This window comes from Ambystoma mexicanum, chromosome 4q (genome assembly GCF_040938575.1).
Source record: "Ambystoma mexicanum isolate Mex_15411 chromosome 4q, UKY_AmexF1_1, whole genome shotgun sequence".
NCBI classification, from domain to species: Eukaryota; Metazoa; Chordata; class Amphibia; order Caudata; family Ambystomatidae; genus Ambystoma; species Ambystoma mexicanum.
The window spans coordinates 528,514,638-528,537,284 of NC_090928.1; the positions used below are offsets into that span (position 1 = coordinate 528,514,638).

The 22,647-nt window shown below is 38.5% G+C and overlaps 7 non-coding genes across 7 annotated transcripts; all 7 read right to left on the reverse strand.

Annotated features, from left to right (window-relative positions):
• Nucleotides 1–1,958: 1,958 nt before the first annotated feature.
• Nucleotides 1,959–2,031, reverse strand: TRNAK-CUU (transfer RNA lysine (anticodon CUU)). Its single transcript has one exon. It is a non-coding gene; the product is annotated as a tRNA-Lys (tRNA).
• A 1,594-nt stretch (nt 2,032–3,625) lies between these two features.
• On the reverse strand, nt 3,626–3,698 carry TRNAK-CUU (transfer RNA lysine (anticodon CUU)). Its single transcript has one exon. It is a non-coding gene; the product is annotated as a tRNA-Lys (tRNA).
• A 3,288-nt stretch (nt 3,699–6,986) lies between these two features.
• TRNAK-CUU (transfer RNA lysine (anticodon CUU)) lies at nt 6,987–7,059 on the reverse strand. Its single transcript has one exon. It is a non-coding gene; the product is annotated as a tRNA-Lys (tRNA).
• Nucleotides 7,060–11,985: 4,926 nt separating this feature from the next.
• TRNAK-CUU (transfer RNA lysine (anticodon CUU)) lies at nt 11,986–12,058 on the reverse strand. Its single transcript has one exon. It is a non-coding gene; the product is annotated as a tRNA-Lys (tRNA).
• A 1,205-nt stretch (nt 12,059–13,263) lies between these two features.
• On the reverse strand, nt 13,264–13,336 carry TRNAK-CUU (transfer RNA lysine (anticodon CUU)). Its single transcript has one exon. It is a non-coding gene; the product is annotated as a tRNA-Lys (tRNA).
• A 2,091-nt stretch (nt 13,337–15,427) lies between these two features.
• Nucleotides 15,428–15,500, reverse strand: TRNAK-CUU (transfer RNA lysine (anticodon CUU)). Its single transcript has one exon. It is a non-coding gene; the product is annotated as a tRNA-Lys (tRNA).
• A 3,916-nt stretch (nt 15,501–19,416) lies between these two features.
• TRNAR-CCU (transfer RNA arginine (anticodon CCU)) lies at nt 19,417–19,489 on the reverse strand. Its single transcript has one exon. It is a non-coding gene; the product is annotated as a tRNA-Arg (tRNA).
• Between the last annotated feature and the right edge of the window lie 3,158 nt (nt 19,490–22,647).

Below are 22,647 nucleotides of genomic sequence, written 5' to 3' on the forward strand. Positions count from 1 at the left end.
ATTGCATGTTAACAATGAAAATATTGCAAATATTGTAAAGAGACTTTCAATTTCTATTTTTTTGGTCAAAAAGCACTAAAATTTTAGTTGTTTTCGCCCAACGTGGGGCTCGAACCCACGACCCTGAGATTAAGAGTCTCATGCGCTACCGACTGAGCAAGCCGGGCTCCTTTGGATGCCCATAGTTTTCTTCCCTATCCCTACACTGCCGTTTTCCACAGATAGGATGTATTTTTTTGGTCAAAAAGCACTACAATTTTAGTTGTGTTCGCCCAATGTGGGGCTCGAACCCACGACCCTGAGATTAAGAGTCTCATGCTCTACCGACTGAGCTAGCCGCGCTCCTTTGGATGCCTATAGTTTTCTTCCCTATCGCTGCACTGCCGTATTCCACAGATAGGATGCTGTGTAATCATAGGCTCTGGTGGAGTTTGGAAAGAAAATACACATCAGCCAGAGGCAGAAATAGTCTAAGAAAGTATCAAACACAATTACCAGTCAATATCAGAACGCATTGAAGAATATCAGGAAATAGCCGATTAAACCTGTGTGGAAAAAAGTCTTATTTGTGTTTTCTCCACTTTATTTTATAGTAAGATGATACATACTTTTTCTTTTACAGTGAATACATTAAGGTGTGGTATTGCCCCATTACACATCATCCAGACATGCATTCATATATTGCATGTTAACAATGAAAATATTGCAAATATTGTAAAGAGACTTTCAATTTCTATTTTTTTGGTCAAAAAGCATTAAAATTTTAGTTGTTTTCGCCAACATGGGGCTCGAACGCACGACCCTGAGATTAAGAGTCTCATGCTCTACCGACTGAGCTAGCCAGGCTCCTTTGGATGCCTATAGTTTTCTTCCCTATCCCTGCACTACCGTTTTCCACAGGTAGGATGTATTTTTTTGGTCAAAAAGCATTACAATTTTAGTTGTGTTCGCCCAACGTGGGGCTCGAACCCACGACCCTGAGATTAAGAGTATCATGCTCTACCGACTGAGCTAGCCGGGCTCCTTTGGATGCCTATAGTTTTCTTCCCTATCCCTGCACTGCCGTTTTCCACAGATAGGATGCTGTGTAATCATAGGCTCTGGTGGAGTTTGGAAAGAAAATACACATCAGCCAGAGGCAGAAATAGTCTAAGAAAGTATCAAACACAATTACCAGTCAATATCAGAACGCATTGAAGAATATCAGGAAATAGCCGATTAAACCTGTGTGGAAAAAAGTCTTATTTGTGTTTTCTCCACTTTATTTTATAGTAAGATGATACATACTTTTTCTTTTACAGTGAATACATTAAGGTGTGGTATTGCCCCATTACACATCATCCAGACATGCATTCATATATTGCATGTTAACAATGAAAATATTGCAAATATTTTAAAGAGACTTTCAATTTCTATTTTTTTGGTCAAAAAGCACTAAAATTTTAGTTGTTTTCGTCCAACGTGGGGCTCGAACCCATGACCCTGAGATTAAGAGTATCATGCTCTACCGACTGAGCTAGCCGGGCTCCTTTGGATGCCTTTAGTTTTCTTCCCTATCCCTGCACTGCCGTTTTCCACAGATAGGATGCTGTGTAATCATAGGCTCTGGTGGAGTTTGGAAAGAAAATACACATCAGCCAGAGGCAGAAATAGTCTAAGAAAGTATCAAACACAATTACCAGTCAATATCAGAACGCATTGAAGAATATCAGGAAATAGCTGATTAAACCTGTGTGGAAAAAAGTCCTATTTGTGTTTTCTCCACTTTATTTTATAGTAAGATGATACATACTTTTTCTTTTACAGTGAATACATTAAGGTGTGGTATTGCCCCATTACACATCATCCAGACATGCATTCATATATTGCATGTTAAAAATGAAAATATTGCAAATATTGTAAAGAGACTTTCAATTTCTATTTTTTTTGTCAAAAAGCACTAAAATTTTAGTTGTTTTCGCCCAACGTGGGGCTCGAACCCACGACCCTGAGATTAAGAGTCTCATGCTCTACCGACTGAGCTAGCCGGGCTTCTTTGGATGCTTATAGTTTTCTTCCCTATCCCTGCACTGCCGTTTTCCACAGATAGGATGTACTCTGGTGGAGTTTGGAAAGAAAATACACATCAGCCAGAGGCAGAAATAGTCTAAGAAAGTATCAAACACAATTACCAGTCAATCTCAGAACGCATTGAAGAATATCAGGAAATAGCCGATTAAACCTGTGTGGAAAAAAGTCTTATTTGTGTTTCCTCCACTTTATTTTATAGTAAGATGATACATACTTTTCTTTTACAGTGAATACATTAAGGTGTGGTATTGCCCCATTACACATCATCCAGACATGCATTCATATATTGCATGTTAACAATGAAAATATTGCAAATATTGTAAAGAGACTTTCAATTTCTATTTTTTTGGTCAAAAAGCACTAAAATTTTAGTTGTTTTCGCCCAACGTGGGGCTCGAACCCACGACCCTGAGATTAAGATTCTCATGCTCTACCGACTGAGCTAGCTGGGCTCCTTTGGATGCCTATAGTTTTCTTCCCTATCCCTGCACTGCCGCTTTCCACAGATAGGATGCTGTGTAATCATAGGCTCTGGTGGAGTTTGGAAAGAAAATACACATCAGCCAGAGGCAGAAATAGTCTAAGAAAGTATCAAACACAATTACCAGTCAATATCAGAACGCATTGAAGAATATCAGGAAATAGCCGATTAAACCTGTGTGGAAAAAAGTCTTATTTGTGTTTTCTCCACTTTATTTTATAGTAAGATGATGCATACTTTTTCTTTTACAGTGAATACATTAAGGTATGGTATTGCCCCATTACACATCATCCAGACATGCATTCATATATTGCATGTTAACAATGAAAATATTGCAAAGAGACTTTCAATTTCTATTTTTTTGGTCAAAAAGCACTAAAATTTTAGTTGTTTTCGCCCAACGTGGGGCTCGAACCCACGACCCTGAGATTAAGAGTCTCATTCGCTACCGACTGAGCAAGCCGGGCTCCTTCGGAAGTCCATAGTTTTCTTCCCTATCCCTGCACTGCCGTTTTCCACAGATACGATGTATTTTTTTGGTCAAAAAGCACTACTATTTTGGTTGTTTTCGCCCAACGTGGGGCTTGAACCCACGACCCTGAGATTAAGAGTCTCATGCTCTACCGACTGAGCTAGCCGGGCTCCTTTGGATGCCTATAGTTTTCTTCCCTATCCCTGCACTGCCGCTTTCCACAGATAGGATGCTGTGTAATCATAGGCTCTGGTGGAGCTTGGAAAGAAAATACACATCAGCCAGAGGCAGAAATAGTCTAAGAAAGTATCAAACACAATTACCAGTCAATATCAGAACGCATTGAAGAATATCAGGAAATAGCCGATTAAACCTGTGTGGAAAAAAGTCTTATTTGTGTTTCCTCCACTTTATTTTATAGTAAGATGATACATACTTTTTCTTTTACAGTGAATACATTAAGGTGTGGTATTGCCCCATTACACATCATCCAGACATGCATTCATATATTGCATGTTAACAATGAAAATATTGCAAATATTGTAAAGAGACTTTCAATTTCTATTTTTTTGGTCAAAAAGCACTAAAATTTTAGTTGTTTTCGCCCAACGTGGGGCTCGAACCCACGACCCTGAGATTAAGAGTCTCATGCTCTACCGACTGAGCTAGCCGGGCTCCTTGGGATGCCTATAGTTTTCTTCCCTATCCCTGCACTGCCGCTTTCCACAGATAGGATGCTGTGTAATCATAGGCTCTGGTGGAGTTTGGAAAGAAAATACACATCAGCCAGGGGCAGAAATAGTCTAAGAAAGTATCAAACACAATTACCAGTCAATATCAGAACGCATTGAAGAATATCAGGAAATAGCCGATTAAACCTGTGTGGAAAAAAGTCTTATTTGTGTTTTCTCCACTTTATTTTATAGTAAGATGATGCATACTTTTTCTTTTACAGTGAATACATTAAGGTATGGTATTGCCCCATTACACATCATCCAGACATGCATTCATATATTGCATGTTAACAATGAAAATATTGCAAAGAGACTTTCAATTTCTATTTTTTTGGTGAAAAAGCACTAAAATTTTAGTTGTTTTCGCCCAACGCGGGGCTCGAACCCACGACCCTGAAATGAAGAGTCTCATGCTCTACCGACTGAGCTAGCCGGATTCCTTTGGATGCATATAGTTTTCTTCCCTATCCCTGCACTGCCGTTTTCCACAGATAGGATGCTGTGTAATCATAGGCTCTGGTGGAGTTTGGAAAGAAAATACACATCAGCCAGAGGCAGAAATAGTCTAAGAAAGTATCAAACACAATTACCAGTCAATATCATAACGCATTGAAGAATATCAGGAAATAGCCGATTAAACCTGTGTGGAAAAAAGTCGTATTTGTGTTTTCTCCACTTTATTTTATAGTAAGATGATACATACTTTTTCTTTTACAGTGAATACATTAAGGTGTGGTATTGCCCCATTACACATCATCCAGACATGCATTCATATATTGCATGTTAACAATCAAAATATTGCAAATATTGTAAAGAGACTTTCAATTTCTATTTTTTTGGTCAAAAAGCACTAAAATTTTAGTTGTTTTCGCCCAACGTGGGGCTCGAATCCACGACCCTGAGATTAAGAGTCTCATGCGCTAGCGACTGAGCAAGCCGGGCTCCTTCGGATGCCCATAGTTTTCTTCCCTATCCCTGCACTGCCGTTTTCCACAGATACGATGTATTTTTTTGGTCAAAAAGCACTACTATTTTATTTGTTTTCGCCCAACGTGGGGCTCGAACCCACGACCCTGAGATTAAGAGTCTCATGCTCTACCGACTGAGCAAGCCGGGCTCCTTTGGATGCCTATAGTTTTCTTCACTATCCCTGCACTGCCGCTTTCCACAGATAGGATGCTGTGTAATCATAGGCTCTGGTGGAGTTTGGAAAGAAAATACACATCAGCCAGAGGCAGAAATAGTCTAAGAAAGTATCAAACACAATTACCAGTCAATATCAGAACGCATTGAAGAATATCAGGAAATAGCCGATTAAACATGTGTGGAAAAAAGTCTTATTTGTGTTTTCTCCACTTTATTTTATAGTAAGATGATACATACTTTTTCTTTTACAGTGAATACATTAAGGTGTGGTATTGCCCCATTACACATCATCCAGACATGCATTCATATATTGCATGTTAACAATCAAAATATTGCAAATATTGTAAAGAGACTTTCAATTTCTATTTTTTTGGTCAAAAAGCATTAAAATTTTAGTTGTTTTCGCCCAACGTGGGGCTCGCACCCACGACCCTGAGATTAAGAGTCTCATGCTCTACCGACTGAGCTAGCCAGGCTCCTTTGGATGCCTATAGTTTTCTTCCCTATCCCTGCACTGCCGCTTTCCACAGATAGGATGCTGTGTAATCATAGGCTCTGGTGGAGTTTGGAAAGAAAATACACATCAGCCAGAGGCAGAAATAGTCTAAGAAAGTATCAAACACAATTACCAGTCAATCTCAGAACGCATTGAAGAATATCAGGAAATAGCCGATTAAACCTGTGTGGAAAAAAGTCTTATTTGTGTTTCCTCCACTTTATTTTATAGTAAGATGATACATACTTTTCTTTTACAGTGAATACATTAAGGTGTGGTATTGCCCCATTACACATCATCCAGACATGCATTCATATATTGCATGTTAACAATGAAAATATTGCAAATATTGTAAAGAGACTTTCAATTTCTATTTTTTTGGTCAAAAAGCACTAAAATTTTAGTTGTTTTCGCCCAACGTGGGGCTCGAACCCACGACCCTGAGATTAAGATTCTCATGCTCTACCGACTGAGCTAGCTGGGCTCCTTTGGATGCCTATAGTTTTCTTCCCTATCCCTGCACTGCCGCTTTCCACAGATAGGATGCTGTGTAATCATAGGCTCTGGTGGAGTTTGGAAAGAAAATACACATCAGCCAGAGGCAGAAATAGTCTAAGAAAGTATCAAACACAATTACCAGTCAATATCAGAACGCATTGAAGAATATCAGGAAATAGCCGATTAAACCTGTGTGGAAAAAAGTCTTATTTGTGTTTTCTCCACTTTATTTTATAGTAAGATGATGCATACTTTTTCTTTTACAGTGAATACATTAAGGTATGGTATTGCCCCATTACACATCATCCAGACATGCATTCATATATTGCATGTTAACAATGAAAATATTGCAAAGAGACTTTCAATTTCTATTTTTTTGGTCAAAAAGCACTAAAATTTTAGTTGTTTTCGCCCAACGTGGGGCTCGAACCCACGACCCTGAGATTAAGAGTCTCATTCGCTACCGACTGAGCAAGCCGGGCTCCTTCGGAAGTCCATAGTTTTCTTCCCTATCCCTGCACTGCCGTTTTCCACAGATACGATGTATTTTTTTGGTCAAAAAGCACTACTATTTTAGTTGTTTTCGCCCAACGTGGGGCTTGAACCCACGACCCTGAGATTAAGAGTCTCATGCTCTACCGACTGAGCTAGCCGGGCTCCTTTGGATGCCTATAGTTTTCTTCCCTATCCCTGCACTGCCGCTTTCCACAGATAGGATGCTGTGTAATCATAGGCTCTGGTGGAGCTTGGAAAGAAAATACACATCAGCCAGAGGCAGAAATAGTCTAAGAAAGTATCAAACACAATTACCAGTCAATATCAGAACGCATTGAAGAATATCAGGAAATAGCCGATTAAACCTGTGTGGAAAAAAGTCTTATTTGTGTTTCCTCCACTTTATTTTATAGTAAGATGATACATACTTTTTCTTTTACAGTGAATACATTAAGGTGTGGTATTGCCCCATTACACATCATCCAGACATGCATTCATATATTGCATGTTAACAATGAAAATATTGCAAATATTGTAAAGAGACTTTCAATTTCTATTTTTTTGGTCAAAAAGCACTAAAGTTTTAGTTGTTTTCGCCCAACGTGGGGCTCGAACCCACGACCCTGAGATTAAGAGTCTCATGCTCTACCGACTGAGCTAGCCGGGCTCCTTGGGAGGCCTATAGTTTTCTTCCCTATCCCTGCACTGCCGCTTTCCACAGATAGGATGCTGTGTAATCATAGGCTCTGGTGGAGTTTGGAAAGAAAATACACATCAGCCAGAGGCAGAAATAGTCTAAGAAAGTATCAAACACAATTACCAGTCAATATCAGAACGCATTGAAGAATATCAGGAAATAGCCGATTAAACCTGTGTGGAAAAAAGTCTTATTTGTGTTTTCTCCACTTTATTTTATAGTAAGATGATGCATACTTTTTCTTTTACAGTGAATACATTAAGGTATGGTATTGCCCCATTACACATCATCCAGACATGCATTCATATATTGCATGTTAACAATGAAAATATTGCAAAGAGACTTTCAATTTCTATTTTTTTGGTGAAAAAGCACTAAAATTTTAGTTGTTTTCGCCCAACGCGGGGCTCGAACCCACGACCCTGAAATGAAGAGTCTCATGCTCTACCGACTGAGCTAGCCGGATTCCTTTGGATGCATATAGTTTTCTTCCCTATCCCTGCACTGCCGCTTTCCACAGATAGGATGCTGTGTAATCATAGGCTCTGGTGGAGTTTGGAAAGAAAATACACATCAGCCAGAGGCAGAAATAGTCTAAGAAAGTATCAAACACAATTACCAGTCAATATCAGAACGCATTGAAGAATATCAGGAAATAGCCGATTAAACCTGTGTGGAAAAAAGTCTTATTTGTGTTTTCTCCACTTTATTTTATAGTAAGATGATACATACTTTTTCTTTTACAGTGAATACATTAAGGTGTGGTATTGCCCCATTACACATCATCCAGACATGCATTCATATATTGCATGTTAACAATGAAAATATTGCAAATATTGTAAAGAGACTTTCAATTTCTATTTTTTTGGTCAAAAAGCACTAAAATTTTAGTTGTTTTCGCCCAACGTGGGGCTCAAACCCACGACCCTGAGATTAAGAGTCTCATGCTCTACCGACTGAGCTAGCCAGGCTCCTTTGGATGCCTATAGTTTTCTTCCCTATCCCTGCACTGCCGTTTTCCACAGATAGGATGTATTTTTTTGGTCAAAAAGCATTACAATTTTTGTTGTGTTCGCCCAAAGTGGGGCTCGAACCCACGACCCTGAGATTAAGAGTCTCATGCTCTACCGACTGAGCTAGCCGGGCTCCTTTGGATGCCTATAGTTTTCTTCCCTATCCCTGCACTGCCGTTTTCCACAGATAGGATGCTGTGTAATCATAGGCTCTGGTGGAGTTTGGAAAGAAAATACACATTAGCCAGAGGCAGAAATAGTCTAAGAAAGTATCAAACACAATTACCAGTCAATATCAGAACGCATTGAAGAATATCAGGAAATAGCCGATTAAACCTGTGTGGAAAAAAGTCTTATTTGTGTTTTCTCCACTTTATTTTATAGTAAGATGATACATACTTTTTCTTTTACAGTGAATACATTAAAGTGTGGTATTGCCCCATTACACATCATCCAGACATGCATTCATATATTGCATGTTAACAATGAAAATATTGCAAATATTGTAAATAGACTTTCAATTTCTATTTTTTTGGTCAAAAAGCACTAAAATTTTAGTTGTTTTCACCCAACGTGGGGCTCGAACCCACGACCCTGAGATTAAGAGTCTCATGCTCTACCGACTGAGCTAGCCGGGCTCTTTTGGATGCCTATAGTTTTCTTCCCTATCCCTGCACTGCCGTTTTCCACAGATAGGATGTATTTTTTTGGTCAAAAAGCACTACAATTTTAGTTGAACCCACGACCCTGAGATTAAGAGTCTCATGCTCTACCGACTGAGCTAGCCGGGCTCCTTTGGATGCGTATAGTTTTCTTCTCTATCCCTGCACTGCCGTTTTCCACAGATAGGATGCTGTGTAATCATAGGCTCTGGTGGAGTTTGGAAAGAAAATACACATCAGCCAGAGGCAGAAATAGTCTAAGAAAGTATCAAACACAATTACCAGTCAATATCAGAACGCATTGAAGAATATCAGGAAATAGCCGATTAAACCTGTGTGGAAAAAAGTCTTATTTGTGTTTTCTCCACTTTATTTTATAGTAAGATGATACATACTTTTTCTTTTACAGTGAATACATTAAGGTGTGGTATTGCCCCATTACACATCATCCAGACATGCATTCATATATTGCATGTTAACAATCAAAATATTGCAAATATTGTAAAGAGACTTTCAATTTCTATTTTTTTGGTCAAAAAGCACTAAAATTTTAGTTGTTTTCGCCCAACGTGGGGTTCAAACCCACGACCCTGAGATTAAGAGTCTCATGCTCCACCGACTGAGCTAGCCGGGCTCCTTTGGATACCTATAGTTTTCTTCCCTATCCCTGCACTGCCGCTTTCCACAGATAGGATGCTGTGTAATCATAGGCTCTGGTGGAGTTTGGAAAGAAAATACACGTCAGCCAGAGGCAGAAATAGTCTAAGAAAGTATCAAACACAATTACCAGTCAATATCAGAACGCATTGAAGAATATCAGGAAATAGCCGATTAAACCTGTGTGGAAAAAAGTCTTATTTGTGTTTTCTCCACTTTATTTTATAGTAAGATGATGCATACTTTTTCTTTTACAGTGAATACATTAAGGTATGGTATTGCCCCATTACACATCATCCAGACATGCATTCATATATTGCATGTTAACAATGAAAATATTGCAAAGAGACTTTCAATTTCTATTTTTTTGGTCAAAAAGCACTAAAATTTTAGTTGTTTTCACCCAACGTGGGGTTCGCACCCACGACCCTGAGATTAAGAGTCTCATGCTCCACCGACTGAGCTAGCCGGGCTCCTTTGGATACCTATAGTTTTCTTCCCTATCCCTGCACTGCCGTTTTCCACAGATAGGATGCTGTGTAATCATAGGCTCTGGTGGAGTTTGGAAAGAAAATACACATCAGCCAGAGGCAGAAATAGTCTAAGAAAGTATCAAACACAATTACCAGTCAATATCAGAACGCATTGAAGAATATCAGGAAATAGTCGATTAAACCTGTGTGGAAAAAAGTCTTATTTGTGTTTTCTCCACTTTATTTTATAGTAAGATGACACATACTTTTTCTTTTACAGTGAATACATTAAGGTGTGGTATTGCCCCATTACACATCATCCAGACATGCATTCATATATTGCATGTTAACAATGAAAATATTGCAAATATTGTAAAGAGACTTTCAATTTCTATTTTTTTGGTCAAAAAGCACTAAAATTTTAGTTGTTTTCACCCAACGTGGGGCTCGAACCCACGACCCTGAGATTAAGAGTCTCATGCTCTACCGACTGAGCTAGCCGGGCTCTTTTGGATGCCTATAGTTTTCTTCCCTATCCCTGCACTGCCGTTTTCCACAGATAGGATGTATTTTTTTGGTCAAAAAGCACTACAATTTTAGTTGAACCCACGACCCTGAGATTAAGAGTCTCATGCTCTACCGACTGAGCTAGCCGGGCTCCTTTGGATGCGTATAGTTTTCTTCTCTATCCCTGCACTGCCGTTTTCCACAGATAGGATGCTGTGTAATCATAGGCTCTGGTGGAGTTTGGAAAGAAAATACACATCAGCCAGAGGCAGAAATAGTCTAAGAAAGTATCAAACACAATTACCAGTCAATATCAGAACGCATTGAAGAATATCAGGAAATAGCCGATTAAACCTGTGTGGAAAAAAGTCTTATTTGTGTTTTCTCCACTTTATTTTATAGTAAGATGATACATACTTTTTCTTTTACAGTGAATACATTAAGGTGTGGTATTGCCCCATTACACATCATCCAGACATGCATTCATATATTGCATGTTAACAATCAAAATATTGCAAATATTGTAAAGAGACTTTCAATTTCTATTTTTTTGGTCAAAAAGCACTAAAATTTTTGTTGTTTTCGCCCAACGTGGGGTTCAAACCCACGACCCTGAGATTAAGAGTCTCATGCTCCACCGACTGAGCTAGCCGGGCTCCTTTGGATACCTATAGTTTTCTTCCCTATCGCTGCACTGCCGCTTTCCACAGATAGGATGCTGTGTAATCATAGGCTCTGGTGGAGTTTGGAAAGAAAATACACGTCAGCCAGAGGCAGAAATAGTCTAAGAAAGTATCAAACACAATTACCAGTCAATATCAGAACGCATTGAAGAATATCAGGAAATAGCCGATTAAACCTGTGTGGAAAAAAGTCTTATTTGTGTTTTCTCCACTTTATTTTATAGTAAGATGATGCATACTTTTTCTTTTACAGTGAATACATTAAGGTATGGTATTGCCCCATTACACATCATCCAGACATGCATTCATATATTGCATGTTAACAATGAAAATATTGCAAAGAGACTTTCAATTTCTATTTTTTTGGTCAAAAAGCACTAAAATTTTAGTTGTTTTCACCCAACGTGGGGTTCGCACCCACGACCCTGAGATTAAGAGTCTCATGCTCCACCGACTGAGCTAGCCGGGCTCCTTTGGATACCTATAGTTTTCTTCCCTATCCCTGCACTGCCGTTTTCCACAGATAGGATGCTGTGTAATCATAGGCTCTGGTGGAGTTTGGAAAGAAAATACACATCAGCCAGAGGCAGAAATAGTCTAAGAAAGTATCAAACACAATTACCAGTCAATATCAGAACGCATTGAAGAATATCAGGAAATAGTCGATTAAACCTGTGTGGAAAAAAGTCTTATTTGTGTTTTCTCCACTTTATTTTATAGTAAGATGACACATACTTTTTCTTTTACAGTGAATACATTAAGGTGTGGTATTGCCCCATTACACATCATCCAGACATGCATTCATATATTGCATGTTAACAATGAAAATATTGCAAATATTGTAAAGAGACTTTCAATTTCTATTTTTTTGGTCAAAAAGCACTAAAATTTTAGTTGTTTTCGCCCAACGTGGGGCTCGAACCCACGACCCTGAGATTAAGAGTCTCATGCTCTACCGACTGAGCTAGCCGGGCTCCTTTGGATACCTATAGTTTTCTTCCCTATCCCTGCACTGCCGTTTTCCACAGATAGGATGCTGTGTAATCATAGGCTCTGGTGGAGTTTGGAAAGAAAATACACATCAGCCAGAGGCAGAAATAGTCTAAGAAAGTATCAAACACAATTACCAGTCAATATCAGAACGCATTGAAGAATATCAGGAAATAGCCGATTAAACCTGTGTGGAAAAAAGTCTTATTTGTGTTTTCTCCACTTTATTTTATAGTAAGATGATACATACTTTTTCTTTTACAGTGAATACATTAAGGTGTGGTATTGCCCCATTACACATCATCCAGACATGCATTCATATATTGCATGTTAACAATGAAAATATTGCAAATATTGTAAAGAGACTTTCAATTTCTATTTTTTTGGTCAAAAAGCACGAAAATTTTAGTTGTTTTCGCCCAACGTTTTCTTCCCTATCCCTGCACTGCCGCTTTCCACATATAGGATGTATTTTTTTGGTCAAAAAGCACTACAATTTTAGTTGTTTTCGCCCAACGTGGGGCTCAAACCCACGACCCTGAGATTAAGAGTCTCATGCTCTACCGACTGAGCTAGCCGGGCTCCTTTGAATGCCTATAGTTTTCTTCCCTATCCCTGCACTGCCGTTTTCCACAGATAGGATGCTGTGTAATCATAGGCTCTGGTGGAGTTTGGAAAGAAAATACACATCAGCCAGAGGCAGAAATAGTCTAAGAAAGTATCAAACACAATTACCAGTCAATATCAGAACGCATTGAAGAATATCAGGAAATAGCCGATTAAACCTGTGTGGAAAAAAGTCGTATTTGTGTTTTCTCCACTTTATTTTATAGTAAGATGATACATACTTTTTCTTTTACAGTGAATACATTAAGGTGTGGTATTGCCCCATTACACATCATCCAGACATGCATTCATATATTGCATGTTAACAATGAAAATATTGCAAATATTGTAAAGAGACTTTCAATTTCTATTTTTTTGGTCAAAAAGCACTAAAATTTTAGTTGTTTTCGCCCAACGTGGGGCTCAAACCCACGACCCTGAGATTAAGAGTCTCATGCTCTACCGACTGAGCTAGCCAGGCTTCTTTGAATGCCTATAGTTTTCTTCCCTATCCCTGCACTGCCGTTTTCCACAGATAGGATGTATTTTTTTGGTCAAAAAGCATTACAATTTTTGTTGTGTTCGCCCAACGTGGGGCTCGAACCCACGACCCTGAGATTAAGAGTCTCATGCTCTACCGACTGAGCTAGCCGGGCTCCTTTGGATGCCTATAGTTTTCTTCCCTATCCCTGCACTGCCGTTTTCCACAGATAGGATGCTGTGTAATCATAGGCTCTGGTGGAGTTTGGAAAGAAAATACACATTAGCCAGAGGCAGAAATAGTCTAAGAAAGTATCAAACACAATTACCAGTCAATATCAGAACGCATTGAAGAATATCAGGAAATAGCCGATTAAACCTGTGTGGAAAAAAGTCTTATTTGTGTTTTCTCCACTTTATTTTATAGTAAGATGATACATACTTTTTCTTTTACAGTGAATACATTAAGGTGTGGTATTGCCCCATTACACATCATCCAGACATGCATTCATATATTGCATGTTAACAATGAAAATATTGCAAATATTGTAAAGAGACTTTCAATTTCTATTTTTTTGGTCAAAAAGCACTAAAATTTTAGTTGTTTTCACCCAACGTGGGGCTCGAACCCGCGACCCTGAGATTAAGAGTCTCATGCTCTACCGACTGAGCTAGCCGGGCTCTTTTGGATGCCTATAGTTTTCTTCCCTATCCCTGCACTGCCGTTTTCCACAGATAGGATGTATTTTTTTGGTCAAAAAGCACTACAATTTTAGTTGAACCCACGACCCTGAGATTAAGAGTCTCATGCTCTACCGACTGAGCTAGCCGGGCTCCTTTGGATGCGTATAGTTTTCTTCTCTATCCCTGCACTGCCGTTTTCCACAGATAGGATGCTGTGTAATCATAGGCTCTGGTGGAGTTTGGAAAGAAAATACACATCAGCCAGAGGCAGAAATAGTCTAAGAAAGTATCAAACACAATTACCAGTCAATATCAGAACGCATTGAAGAATATCAGGAAATAGCCGATTAAACCTGTGTGGAAAAAAGTCTTATTTGTGTTTTCTCCACTTTATTTTATAGTAAGATGATACATACTTTTTCTTTTACAGTGAATACATTAAGGTGTGGTATTGCCCCATTACACATCATCCAGACATGCATTCATATATTGCATGTTAACAATCAAAATATTGCAAATATTGTAAAGAGACTTTCAATTTCTATTTTTTTGGTCAAAAAGCACTAAAATTTTAGTTGTTTTCGCCCAACGTGGGGTTCGAACCCACGACCCTGAGATTAAGAGTCTCATGCTCCACCGACTGAGCTAGCCGGGCTCCTTTGGATACCTATAGTTTTCTTCCCTATCCCTGCACTGCCGCTTTCCACAGATAGGATGCTGTGTAATCATAGGCTCTGGTGGAGTTTGGAAAGAAAATACACGTCAGCCAGAGGCAGAAATAGTCTAAGAAAGTATCAAACACAATTACCAGTCAATATCAGAACGCATTGAAGAATATCAGGAAATAGCCGATTAAACCTGTGTGGAAAAAAGTCTTATTTGTGTTTTCTCCACTTTATTTTATAGTAAGATGATGCATACTTTTTCTTTTACAGTGAATACATTAAGGTATGGTATTGCCCCATTACACATCATCCAGACATGCATTCATATATTGCATGTTAACAATGAAAATATTGCAAAGAGACTTTCAATTTCTATTTTTTTGGTCAAAAAGCACTAAAATTTTAGTTGTTTTCACCCAACGTGGGGTTCGCACCCACGACCCTGAGATTAAGAGTCTCATGCTCCACCGACTGAGCTAGCCGGGCTCCTTTGGATACCTATAGTTTTCTTCCCTATCCCTGCACTGCCGTTTTCCACAGATAGGATGCTGTGTAATCATAGGCTCTGGTGGAGTTTGGAAAGAAAATACACATCAGCCAGAGGCAGAAATAGTCTAAGAAAGTATCAAACACAATTACCAGTCAATATCAGAACGCATTGAAGAATATCAGGAAATAGCCGATTAAACCTGTGTGGAAAAAAGTCTTATTTGTGTTTTCTCCACTTTATTTTATAGTAAGATGATACATACTTTTTCTTTTACAGTGAATACATTAAGGTGTGGTATTGCCCCATTACACATCATCCAGACATGCATTCATATATTGCATGTTAACAATGAAAATATTGCAAATATTGTAAAGAGACTTTCAATTTCTATTTTTTTGGTCAAAAAGCACTAAAATTTTAGTTGTTTTCGCCCAACGTGGGGCTCGAACCCACGACCCTGAGATTAAGAGTCTCATGCTCTACCAACTGAGCTAGCCGGGCTCCTTTGGATGTATATAGTTTTCTTCCCTATCCCTGCACTGCCGCTTTCCACAGATAGGATGCTGTGTAATCATAGGCTCTGGTGGAGTTTGGAAAGAAAATACACATCGCCAGAGGCAGAAATAGTCTAAGAAAGTATCAAACACAATTACCAGTCAATATCAGAACGCATTGAAGAATATCAGGAAATAGCCGATTAAACCTGTGTGGAAAAAAGTCTTATTTGTGTTTCATCCACTTTATTTTATAGTAAGATGATACATACTTTTCTTTTACAGTGAATACATTAAGGTGTGGTATTGCCCCATTACACATCATCCAGACATGCATTCATATATTGCATGTTAACAATGAAAATATTGCAAATATTGTAAAGAGACTTTCAATTTCTATTTTTTTGGTCAAAAAGCACTAAAATTTTCGTTGTTTTCGCCAACCCACGACCCTGAGATTAAGAGTCTCATGCTCTACCGACTGAGCTAGCCGGGCTCTTTTGGATGCCTATAGTTTTCTTCCCTATCCCTGCACTGCCGTTTTCCACAGATAGGATGTATATTTTTGGTCAAAAAGCACTACAATTTTAGTTGAACCCACGACCCTGAGATTAAGATTCTCATGCTCTACCGACTGAGCTAGCCGGGCTCCTTTGGATGCGTATAGTTTTCTTCTCTATCCCTGCACTGCCGTTTTCCACAGATAGGATGCTGTGTAATCATAGGCTCTGGTGGAGTTTGGAAAGAAAATACACATCAGCCAGAGGCAGAAATAGTCTAAGAAAGTATCAAACACAATTACCAGTCAATATCAGAACGCATTGAAGAATATCAGGAAATAGCCGATTAAACCTGTGTGGAAAAAAGTCTTATTTGTGTTGTCTCCACTTTATTTTATAGTAAGATGATACATACTTTTTCTTTTACAGTGAATACATTAAGGTGTGGTATTGCCCCATTACACATCATCCAGACATGCATTCATATATTGCATGTTAACAATGAAAATATTGCAAATATTGTAAAGAGACTTTCAATTTCTATTTTTTTGGTCAAAAAGCACTAAAATTTTAGTTGTTTTCGCCCAACGTGGGGCTTGAACCCACGACCCTGAGATTAAGAGTCTCTTGCTCCACCGACTGAGCTAGCCGGGCTCCTTTGGATGCCTATAGTTTTCTTCCCTATCCCTGCACTGCCGCTTTCCACAGATAGGATGCTGTGTAATCATAGGCTCTGGTGGAGTTTGGAAAGAAAATACACATCAGCCAGAGGCAGAAATAGTCTAAGAAAGTATCAAACACAATTACCAGTCAATATCAGAACGCATTGAAGAATATCAGGAAATAGCCGATTAAACCTGTGTGGAAAAAAGTCTTATTTGTCTTTTCTCTACTTTATTTTATAGTAAGATGATACATACTTTTTCTTTTACAGTGAATACATTAAGGTGTGGTATTGCCCCATTACACATCATCCAGACATGCATTCATATATTGCATGTTAACAATGAAAATATTGCAAATATTGTAAAGAGACTTTCAATTTCTATTTTTTTGGTCAAAAAGCACTAAAATTTTAGTTGTTTTCACCCAACGTGGGGCTCGAACCCACGACCCTGAGATTAAGAGTCTCATGCTCTACCGACGGAGCTAGCCGGGCTCCTTTGGATGCCTATAGTTTTCTTCCCTATCCCTGCACTGCCGCTTTCCACAGATAGGATGCTGTGTAATCATAGGCTCTGGTGGAGTTTGGAAAGAAAATACACATCAGCCAGAGGCATAAATAGTCTAAGAAAGTATCAAACACAATTACCAGTCAATATCAGAACGCATTGAAGAATATCAGGAAATAGCCGATTAAACCTGTGTGGAAAAAAGTCTTATTTGTGTTTTCTCCATTTTATAGTAAGATGATGCATACTTTTTCTTTTACAGTGAATACATTAAGGTATGGTATTGCCCCATTACACATCATCCAGACATGCATTCATATATTGCATGTTAACTATGAAAATATTGCAAAGAGACTTTCAATTTCTATTTTTTTGGTCAAAAAGCACTACAATTTTAGTTTTTTCGCCCAACGTGGGGCTCGAACCCACGACCCTGAGATTAAGAGTCTCATGCTCTACCGACTGAGCTAACCGGGCTCCTTTGGATTCCTACAGTTTTCTTCCCTATCCCTGCACTGCCGTTTTCCACAGATAGGATGTATTTTTTTGGTCCAAAAGCACTACAATTTTAGTTGTGTTTGCCCAACGTGGGGCTCGAACCCACGACGCTGAGATTAAGAGTCTCATGCTCTACCGACTGAGCTAGCCGGGCTCCTTTGGACGCCTATAGTTTTCTTCCCTATCCCTGCACTGCCGTTTTCCACAGATAGGATGCTGTGTAATCATAGGCTCTGGTGGAGTTTGGAAAGAAAATACACATCAGCCAGAGGCAGAAATAGACTAAGAAAGTATCAAACACAATTACCAGTCAATATCAGAACGCATTGAAGAATATTAGGAAATAGCTGATTAAACCTGTGTGGAAAAAAGTCTTATTTGTGTTTTCTCCACTTTATTTTATAGTAAGATGATACATACTTTTTCTTTTACAGTGAATACATTAAGGTGTGGTATTGCCCCATTACATATCATCCAGACATGCATTCATATATTGCATGTTAACAATGAAAATATTGCAAATATTGTAAAGAGACTTTCAATTTCTATTTTTTTGGTCAAAAAGCACTAAAATTTCAGTTGTTTTCGCCCAACGTGGGGCTCGAACCCACGACCCTGAGATTAAGAGTCTCATGCGCTACCGACTGAGCAAGCCGGGCTCCTTTGGATGCCCATAGTTTTCTTCCCTATCCCTGCACTGCCGTTTTCCACAGATAGGATGTATTTTTTTGGTCAAAAAGCACTACAATTTTAGTTGTGTTCGCCCAATGTGGGGTTCGCACCCACGACCCTGAGATTAAGAGTCTCATGCTCTACCGACTGAGCTAGCCGGGCTCCTTTGGATGCCTATAGTTTTCTTCCCTATCGCTGCACTGCCGCTTTCCACAGATAGGATGCTGTGTAATCATAGGCTCTGGTGGAGTTTGGAAAGAAAATACACATCAGCCAGAGGCAGAAATAGTCTAAGAAAGTATCAAACACAATTACCAGTCAATATCAGAACGCATTGAAGAATATCAGGAAATAGCCGATTAAACCTGTGTGGAAAAAAGTCTTATTTGTGTTTTCTCCACTTTATTTTATAGTAAGATGATACATACTTTTTCTTTTACAGTGAATACATTAAGGTGTGGTATTGCCCCATTACACATCATCCAGACATGCATTCATATATTGCATGTTAACAATGAAAATATTGCAAAGAGACTTTCAATTTCTATTTTTTTGGTCAAAAAGCACAAAAATTTTAGTTGTTTTCGCCCAACATGGGGCTCGAACCCACGACCCTGAGATTAAGAGTCTCATGCTCTACCGACTGAGCTAGCCGGGCTCCTTTGGATACCTATAGTTTTCTTCCCTATCCCTGCACTGCCGCTTTCCACAGATAGGATGCTGTGTAATCATAGGCTCTGGTGGAGTTTGGAAAGAAAATACACATCAGCCAGAGGCAGAAATAGTCTAAGAAAGTATCAAACACAATTACCAGTCAATATCAGAACGCATTGAAGAATATCAGGAAATAGCCGATTAAACCTGTGTGGAAAAAAGTCTTATTTGTGTTTTCTCCACTTTATTTTATAGTAAGATGATACATAATTTTTCTTTTACAGTGAATAAATTAAGGTGTGGTATTGCCCCATTACACATCATCCAGACATGCATTCATATATTGCATGTTAACAATGAAAATATTGCAAAGAGACTTTCAATTTCTATTTTTTTGGTCAAAAAGCACTAAAATTTTAGTTGTTTTCGCCCAACATGGGGCTCGAACCCACGACCCTGAGATTAGGAGTCTCATGCGCTACCGACTGAGCTAGCTGGGCTCCTTTGGATGCCTATAGTTTTCTTCCCTATCCCTGCACTGCCGCTTTCCACAGATAGGATGCTGTGTAATCATAGGCTCTGGTGGAGTTTGGAAAGAAAATACACATCAGCCAGAGGCAGAAATAGTCTAAGAAAGTATCAAACATAACTACCAGTCAATATCAAAACGTTTTGAAGAATATCAGGAAATAGCCGATTAAACCTGTGTGAAAAAAATGTCCTATTTGTGTTTTCTCCACTTTATTTTATAGTAAGATGATACACACCTTTTCTTTTACAGTGAATACATTAAGGTATGGTATTACCGCATTAAACATCATCCAGACATGCATTCATATATTGAATGTTAACAATGAAAATATTGCAAATATTGTGAAGAGACGTTCAATTGCTCTCTTTTCTGTCAAAAAGCACTAAAATGCTAGTTGTTTTTGCCCAACATGGGGCTCGAACCCACGACTTTGACGTTAAGAGTCTCATGCTCTACCAACTTAGCTAGCCTAAACTAGCAAGTCTCTTTTGGATTCATATAATTTTCTTCCCTATCCCTGCACTTCCGTTTTCCACAGATAGGATGCTGTGTAATAGGCTCAGGTGGAGTTTGGAAAAAAAATACACATCAGCCAGAGGCAGAAATAGTCTAAGAAAGTATCAAACACAACTACCAGTCAATATCAGAACGCTTTGAAGAATATCATGAAATAGCCGATTAAACCTGTGTGAAAAAATGTCCTATTTGTGTTTTCTCCACTTTATTTTATAGTAAGATGATACACACTTTTTCTTTTACAGTGAATACATTAAGGTATGGTATTGCCGCATTAAACATCATCCAGACTTGTATTCATATATTGAATGTTAACAATGAAAATACTGCAAATATTGTGAAGAGACTTTCAATTTCTCTCTTTTTTGTCGAAAAGCACTAAAATTATAGTTGTTTTTGCCCAACGTGGGGCTCAAACCTACAACCTTGAGATTAAGTGACTCATGCTTTACCGACTGAGCTAGGCGGGCTCGTTTGGAGCCCAATAATTTGCTTCCCTATCCCTGCACTGCTGTTTTCCACAGATAGGATGCTGTGTAATCATAGGCTCAGGTGGAGTTTGGAAAGAAAATACACATCAGCCAGAGGCAGAAATAGTCTAAGAAAGTATCAAACATAATTACCAGTCAATATCAGAACGTTTTGAAGAATATCAGGAAATAGCTGATTAAACCTGTGTGAAAAAAATGTCCTATTTGTGTTTTCTCCACTTTATTTTATTGTAAGATGATACACACCTTTTCTTTTACAGTGAATACATTAAGGTATGGTATTACCGCATTAAACATCATCCAGACATGCATTCATATATTGAATGTTAACATTGAAAATATTGCAAATATTGTGAAGAGACGTTCAATTGCTCTCTTTTCTGTCAAAAAGCACTAAAATGCTAGTTGTTTTTGCCCAACATGGGGCTCGAACCCACAACCTTGAAATGAAGAGTCTCATGCTCTACCAACTTAGCTAGCCTAAAATAGCAAGTCTCTTTTGGATTCATATAATTTTCTTCCCTATCCCTGCACTTCCGTTTTCCACAGATAGGATGCTGTGTAATAGGCTCAGGTGGAGTTTGGAAAAAAAATACACATCAGCCAGAGGCAGAAATAGTCTAAGAAAGTATCAAACACAATTACCAGTCAATATCAGAACGCTTTGAAGAATATCATGAAATAGCCGATTAAACCTGTGTGAAAAAATGTCCTATTTGTGTTTTTCCACTTTATTTTATAGTAAGATGATACACACTTTTTCTTTTACAGTGAATACATTAGGGTATGGTATTGCCGCATTAAACATCATCCAGACTTGTATTCATATATTGAATGTTAACAATGAAAATACTGCAAATATTGTGAAGAGACTTTCAATTTCTCTCTTTTTTGTCGAAAAGCATTAAAATTATAGATGTTGTTGCCCAACGAGGGGCTCAAACCTGCAACCCTGAGATTAAGAGTTTCATGCTCTACCAACTGAGCTAGCCGGGCTCTTTTGGATGCCTATAGTTTTCTTCCCTATCCCTGCACTGCCGTTTTCCACAGATAGGATGCTGTGTAATCATAGGCTCAGGTGGAGTTTGGAAAGAAAATGCACATCAGCCAGAGGCAGAAATAGTCTAAGAAAGTATCAAACACAATTACCAGTCAATATCAGAACGCATTGAAGAATATCAGGAAATAGCCGATTAAACCTGTCTGAAAAAAAAGTCTTATTTGTGTTCTCTCCACTTTATTTTATAGTAAGATGATACATACTTTTTCTTTTGCAGTGAATACATTAAGGTGTGGTATTGCCCCATTACACATCATCCAGACATGCATTCATATATTGCATGTTAACAATGAAAATATTGCAAATATTGTGAAGAGACTTTCAATATCTTTTTTTTGGTCAAAAAGCACTAAAATTTTAGTTGTTTTCGCCCAACGTGGGGCTCAAACCCACAAACCTGAGATTAAGAGTTTCATGCTCTACCGACTGAGCTAGCCGGGCTCCTTTGGATGCCTATAGTTTTCTTCCCTATCCCTGCACTGCCGTTTTCCACAGATAGGATGCTGTGTAATCAAAGGCTCAGGTGGAGTTTGGAAAGAAAATACACATCAGCCAGAGGCAGAAATAGTCTAAGAAAGTATCAAACACAATTACCAGTCAATATCAGAACGCATTGAAGAATATCAGGAAATAGCCGATTAAACCTGTGTGAAAAAAAAGTCTTATTTGTGTTCTCTCCACTTTATTTTATAGTAAGATGATACATACTTTTTCTTTTACAGTGAATACATTAAGGTATGGTATTGCCCCATTACACATCATCCATACATGCATTCATATATTGCATGTTAACAATGAAAATATTGCAAATATTGTGAAGAGACTTTCAATATCAATTTTTTTGGTCAAAAAGCACTAAAATTTTAGTTGTTTTAGCCCAACGTGGGGCTTGAACCCACGACCCTGAGATTAAGAGTCTCATGCTCTACCGACTAAGCTAGACAGGCTCTTTTGGAACCAAATAGTTTTCTTCCCTATCCCTGCACTGCCGTTTTCCACAGATAGGATGCTGTGTAATCATAGGCTCAGGTGGAGTTTGGAAAGAAAATACACATCAGC